General features: G+C 34.6%; 1 non-coding gene across 1 annotated transcript; it reads right to left on the reverse strand.

The window, feature by feature from the left end:
• Positions 1-3,780: 3,780 nt before the first annotated feature.
• On the reverse strand, positions 3,781-3,853 carry Trnam-cau (transfer RNA methionine (anticodon CAU)). Its single transcript has one exon. It is a non-coding gene; the product is annotated as a tRNA-Met (tRNA).
• Positions 3,854-6,685: the final 2,832 nt, after the last annotated feature.

Genomic DNA, 6,685 nt, shown 5'->3' on the forward strand with positions numbered 1-6,685 from the left:
ACATTTATCCATGTACGTAAGTTTTTAAGAAGTCTGACTACTTAGATACGGATCTCTCAAGGAGGCAAACACTTCTGTCATAGAAAAGTTTATTAGCGATGTCACTGTCATTAACTATTTCTGAGAACACAATGCGGAATAACGAGCTTTAAGTATGTCAATACGGAAAAATGTTGTATTAATTTTCCATACCTAATCGAGGCTAATATGTGCGTAATCTCCAATTCTGACTATTAGTGTCATAAAGTAACAGTTTTTGCAGGGTCGTTTATTAAAATTTCAACACGTAGGTAGAGTGACGTTACAAAATATGTATAGAGCAATCGGAAAAAGAAATATCAGCCGCGCGAATGCGGAATTTATGGAAAAAAGGAAACTGGCGTTTTGTAGGTACATAGTTATCATACGATGGCGCTAAGCTGGAGCAACGGGTCATTTACGACTTCGACTATTTGAAAGAAAATAAAGGGTTGTGAAAAATCCGCTCTGAGGTGGGCTGTTATCATTGCAATGAAACGCGGGTTGCTTGCAGTACCCCAAGTGTAAATAAATTCGATTTCGAAACGTGACGTACGCGTATGCGTTTAGTCTCATTTTGTATTGGATTTAGAAAGAGCGCGCCAAGCGGGACGTTTTGGAAACTCAAAATCCTATACAAAATGAGACTTAACGCAAACGCGTTCGTCACGTTATGATGTCGATCAAATTTACACTAGGGGTACAGGTTATATTATAGTACAAACACTACGGGAATAGCATAGCGTGAGTTTGTGTAGCGATAACCAGAGTCCAGAGCCCTGTTTCACAGAAGATTACACAATATTTTTACTACCCCTCTAAAAAAATACCTAGATTTCTTTATTTGTTTCAAGGGGGGTTATTTCAGATGATAAATGAAAAACTAGTAACGATCAGTAATTTTTTCTTTGACATCTAAGAAAAAAATCGCATTACACTTATCATTTACGTGTATATTTTTTAATAGTAGCTACAAAACTAAATCTAAATCTGGGTACCTAACCTAATACACGAACGTTTCCATGAATTAGAATATAGGTAGTCTAGTCATATTTAATAGCCGCATGTCTGTCACCAGTAAGGTAAGACACAACCCATGTCAGCGGTAAGTGCCCTATATCACTTACAACGGTCCAGTAAAGTTACAACGATAGTTTTCCACGGAGCCGCACTGGTACAGTGGCCTTAACCCGCGTGTGCGCGTGAAGGAATTTCACAACAATGCGCCATCAACAACTCATGGTTTTGTTGCTCCTGTCAAAGTGCAGTAGACCTCAGGTATGGCGATTAAATGCCTTGTTTCTAGCCGCCTTAGCTGTGTCCTTTTTCATAGTAAATGCATACATAGACAGTTCAATTGAAAATGTTTTTATTTTTATTTTATTTTCCGATTCACTTTTTGTAACACTCGTGCTACAAAAATAACCTTATTTACTTGGGAAGTTGGGTAATTTTTTCGAGTGTCAACCCTATTTAAACCCATTTTTGTGGTGGGCAATGTTGGCATTCATAGGTGTGTAAATTACCGGATTACATTGTCCACCGTCAAAACTTCTGTCTTTGGGCTTTTTTTTTTGGTTTAATATACATATCAATAAAATTAATCTATGCTTCATGTTTTATGACTGAAATCCGGAAATATTTGTTAATGTGTTCTCCGTTTCTTTTATACTTGCATTCATTTTACAAGTTTTTGCCCGCAGAAATAAATCAATGTGTGTTATATAGTTTTGTCACAAATATAACCTATTTTCTACTAAAACTAACAGTGTATTCGTTAATGTATAAACATTTATATACATTAACGAATTTGCTTATAAATATGTTTTTCGGCAAAGAGACCCCAGAGGGAAAGTTAGCTAGTTTCACGGGAGATGTTAAGAAATAAAGCTAAGGTCACCCAGGGCAATTGCATTTACTCTAAAAATACCTACCAGAAGTAATGAGCTAGCCTCTTGTATTCATGACATACTTTCATCAGTCATTATAATTCTCATTATTACTCACTTCTTAAGAGTGCATTTGCCCCATAGTTGCAACTGTCCCATAGCTGCAATTATCCCACAGTTGCAATTGCCCTGATTGACCTTACTTTTATTTATTTTACGAGCCATGCCTCCTCTTTCATATTCTTGGTCTACCATCTCAGGCGGTTGATAAAGTACCTAGTTGGGCCGTGGTTTTAAGTTAGGAAAAAATCAAGTCTAAGTAGGTATTTAATTTTAACTTAATTAACCAAATGTGACCGCGGCCAGCAAAACGTCCCACTCTATCGCTTGCCATAAGGACGCCTTCTTAGGTTACTCGTATAAAGTAAAGATACATGCAAATCTCGTCTTTATGGTAAGCGACAAAGTGGCACGTTTTGCCGGCCGCGGTCACTAATACAAATCAGTTAAGTTAGGTTAGGTTAGGTTAGTACTAGTACTACTCGTACTTGCAATCAAATCAAACCTTCAATTAGCGGCATTGGCACAGTCGCATTTTTATCACTATGTCTGTCACGTTCTAACAAGTATGTAAGTGCAAAAGTAACAGGCTTAGTGGATGATCAGTTGACTAGCAAAGGTCCCACTTTGTCACTTACCATAAGAACGAGATTTGCATGTATATTTATACGAATAACCCGACAAGGCGTCCTTATGGCAAGCGACAAAGTCGGTCTTTTGCTTAAATTGGAAACAATATATTTAAATTAATCACGTAATGAATTAATTATCAAAATATATAGCTGACGATCGAAATCATGATTAAATTTGTTAATATGTAACAAACACCAGACATTAATATCATGATCCCAAAGATTTTTTATTGCTGGCGCCAGTGTGACCTTTAGATATTTCATCCTAAATGTTGTCGATAATAAATTATTGACTAATAACAATAAAGTTTTTCTTTTTATCGATTGTAAGATATCAAATAACCTAAGTAGATTCGTGTAGGTAGTGATTTGTATTATAATAAATATCGTTATTGCGATTCATTCAACGATAAAATAATTGCTGCAAAACTTACTTATTGCTTTATGGTAACCCATGGAGGCTTATGGAATTAAAACTTGACTAATAAAACACTTTAAAAATATTTCTATTGTGTTTTACGCCATCTCTTAGAAATAGATAGTACTGTTTAATTAACGCCATCTGTGAGATATGCTTAGTACTACTTAATTTGGTCGCGTCGTACGTGCTAGCTTTCAAACTTTAGTTAAGGTGTTCTTTCTACTAGTTCATAAATGTTACACTAGATGGCGCTTAAATCAAATTTAAAAGCGCCCTCTATACGAAATTGTAGAAAATAGTTGTAATGTATATGAAATGAAATCGACAGCTGCGACATCTATGTACTGAGTATGATAATTAAATATAAAAGCTGGTGTGCTTCACATGTTTTCTGAGCAAATTGAAGGTACAGATGTCGCTGCTAGCAATATTTTTGGATTTGGTCGAATGATGATATTGAAATCGTTGGCACTCAGCCTGGGACTTAATTCAAATATTTTTAGCGAAGTTCCTACGGATAAATGAATATAAAAAAAACTGCAATACTCAATAGTTTATATTTATCTATTTGTATTGTTGTATTCTGATTTCGCAACACCAATTATATACGTATTACTTGGTATAACGTAGTTTAATACTATACATGCTTTATGTTAATATCCATAAAATCAAAAAGTGTTATGCACCTAAAATGAGTTTATGAAATAATTTTCTCATATTTATGACAGTTGCTGAATTTAAAATGGAATAGTAAAAATTATGCCCCGGGTGAGGATCGAACTCACGACCTTAAGATTATGAGACTTACGCGCTGCCTACTGCGCTACCGAGGCCTGTGACTTCCAGGCGAAAATAAGGAACACGTACTGCAAACATAGTTATCTATTCTGGTAATAGTCACTAATGGTGCTCCCACCGTTTAATGTGTAAAAGAGACAACATAAAAAATGCCCTATCAATACTATCATACTGTAGCCAGTCTAAAGCAACATTACGGTTACATCACGTTGATGATTCTCATGTTTTGGACAGGTAGAAAGGAAAAAGTTATGAATTCGGAGGTAGGTCACAAGTAAAGTTATAATTAAGGTCGTACCTCACAGACAGGGTAGGTAATGGATATGGGCACGTAGAAAACATTTAGGTACACTATTTTTCCTAATTTAAAGAGTTAGACATTTGCACACTTGTTCTTAGTCAACAAGATTGCTACCGCGGCATGGTTATCATACCTACACTTTAAACTCCAAAAAACATATCCTCCACCTCTCCAGGAAAACAAAACTCAATCGTAATTCTTTTCAAAATTGTTGGCTGTATACTATTTCTAGTCTCTAGATATAAAGTCTTATTACACGAAATTGCTCCGTCTTTCGCTGAACAACGGGTTTTAATGCTGTTCCTTTTTTTTATGGTAGAGGAGGCAAACGAGCAGACGGATCACCTGATGGTAAGCGATTTCCGCCGCCCATGGACACCTGCAACACCAGAGGGGTTGTAAGTGCGTTGCCGGCCTTTAATAAGGGAGTACGCTCTTTTCTTGAAGGTTTGAAGGTCGTATCGGTCTGGAAATACCGAATGAAATAATAAATATATGTTCATCAATAAATAGAGGAAATAGAATGATAAAAGAGGTAGGTTTAAATGTACAATTCGTTAGGAAAGGGGACGGCCACTCCATACAAACGTAGTCCCCATTTTCCTCTCTGGATATTGACATTATGGAAAATATTATTTCATAATTTGATCTATCAACCATAACTATGCCACAGATTTTTTGATTATTGTTAATATTTGGAGCTAAAATAGAAAACATACAAAAACAAATCACAAGCACACAAACAAAAGTTTCAACAGTACAGTCTCATGAAATTTTTTAAATGCTCCTAACTCTTATAATACGTAAAAATTCGAAAAAATCAAACGTAGGGGCATAGCTGTGGTTGATATTTGTACAACTATTTCTGTCAAAATATTTTCAATAATGTTAATATCCAGAGAGGAAAATGAGGACTACGTTTGTATGAGAAGAAGATTTCGCACGGGTCCTCCACTTTCGCCTTAAGGTTTTGTGTAAATTGGTTTAAATTACGATGATTGTAATTATAATACGGGGTGGGCCACTAATTCAGTATAATTCAATAACCCAGAATTAGCAACTACTACGTTATACAAACTTAAATCTAGATAAATTCTCACAATAATATCAAATTCCCACTAAAACTAAATTCAAATTAAACTTGTCAAATTGTCTGGCTAGACATTGCTAGCAGGGTTGCCAGTCTAATGAAAATATCTCGAGTTGCTGGCCACGTCTGCCGTATGGCCTTTAGGGACAGACGGACAGGAATAAGATAGTCACTGAAACTTTAACTAATTATATTTTAGAGTAAAGTAGAGAGCTGGATCCTACCTTCAATAATAGTGAGTACTACAATAATATTTTTCACATAGCTTTGGTTCGGTGACAGCTGTCATCTCAATACAATTTGGCATTTTAAGGTTAGAAATTGTATTGAGATGACAGCTGTCATCGTCAAATATTATTATTGTACACGGCATACTACGTAACAGGAATTCACATTATAAATAATTCACTTTCGTTTTGACGTCGGTAATTTATATGTTATACCTAAAATCTATTTAAGAATAACATAAAATAGCAATAAGTATACGGTAAAAACTAAATTTGAACAAAAAATTAACTAACCATTAATTATAGGTAGGTAAATATGTATTTAGCGGAAATTGAATCAGTTGAAACTATACTTTCTATCTCTGCCTTAAGTTGCCATTTTACATATTATATATAATATATACATAATATTATATTATATTATATTGTATATTTATTGGTGTATTAGGTGCAATAAAGAATATTTACTTACTCACTTGAAATAAAAAGCTGCGACCGAGTTCTCGCAGTCGCTAGCGTAAACGTCAAATGTCAACTTATGGTAGCCGCACAGTACGGTACGGATCAAATCAAGGCCAATGATGACCTTAAGAGATAAACCGGGTTAAACATTATTTGTTTCGGAAAAATCATCGAAATATGGGTTCCATACGTTGATATAAAATCATTTTCATTTTTCAGTAATAAGTATTATATTACACCACATTAGTAGATTATGGTCTCCTGGCCATTATTGTGTTCGGACATATTTTTACTTATATTCATACTTTTTGAAATAATCAAGTTGCATAAGTTAGTTTAGCAGGGTTCAGTAAGAACCAAAACTCGATGATTTCTTCAGAACTATTAATGTTTGCTGAAGATTTGTATGAAACTATGAACATGTGTGGTTTTTTTTTATTAGTAGTTCTTATCGTCCTCTATCATTGGCCTTCGTTCGATCTGTCTGTAATGAAAGCGACAATGTATATATCACGTGTATAATAGTATGTACTTATTATATAATGTAACCGCACTTTGTCGTATTTGGAGCTTTTATTTAGGTACATAATAATCTAACTACATTCATTGTATATTACCGTACTTTGGGCTTTTACAGTAACATATTATATACATAATAAGTATTGAAGTCAGCCATAAATTAAATTTGGTATTTCGAAGCGTAAATATTGTAGGTATCTAAACATATTTAACGCGAATAAAAGTAAAAACATTAATAATTCGTCACTTAAGTTACGACAAGCCTGCT

Source organism: Cydia pomonella, chromosome 11, assembly GCF_033807575.1.
Source record: "Cydia pomonella isolate Wapato2018A chromosome 11, ilCydPomo1, whole genome shotgun sequence".
NCBI classification, from domain to species: Eukaryota; Metazoa; Arthropoda; class Insecta; order Lepidoptera; family Tortricidae; genus Cydia; species Cydia pomonella.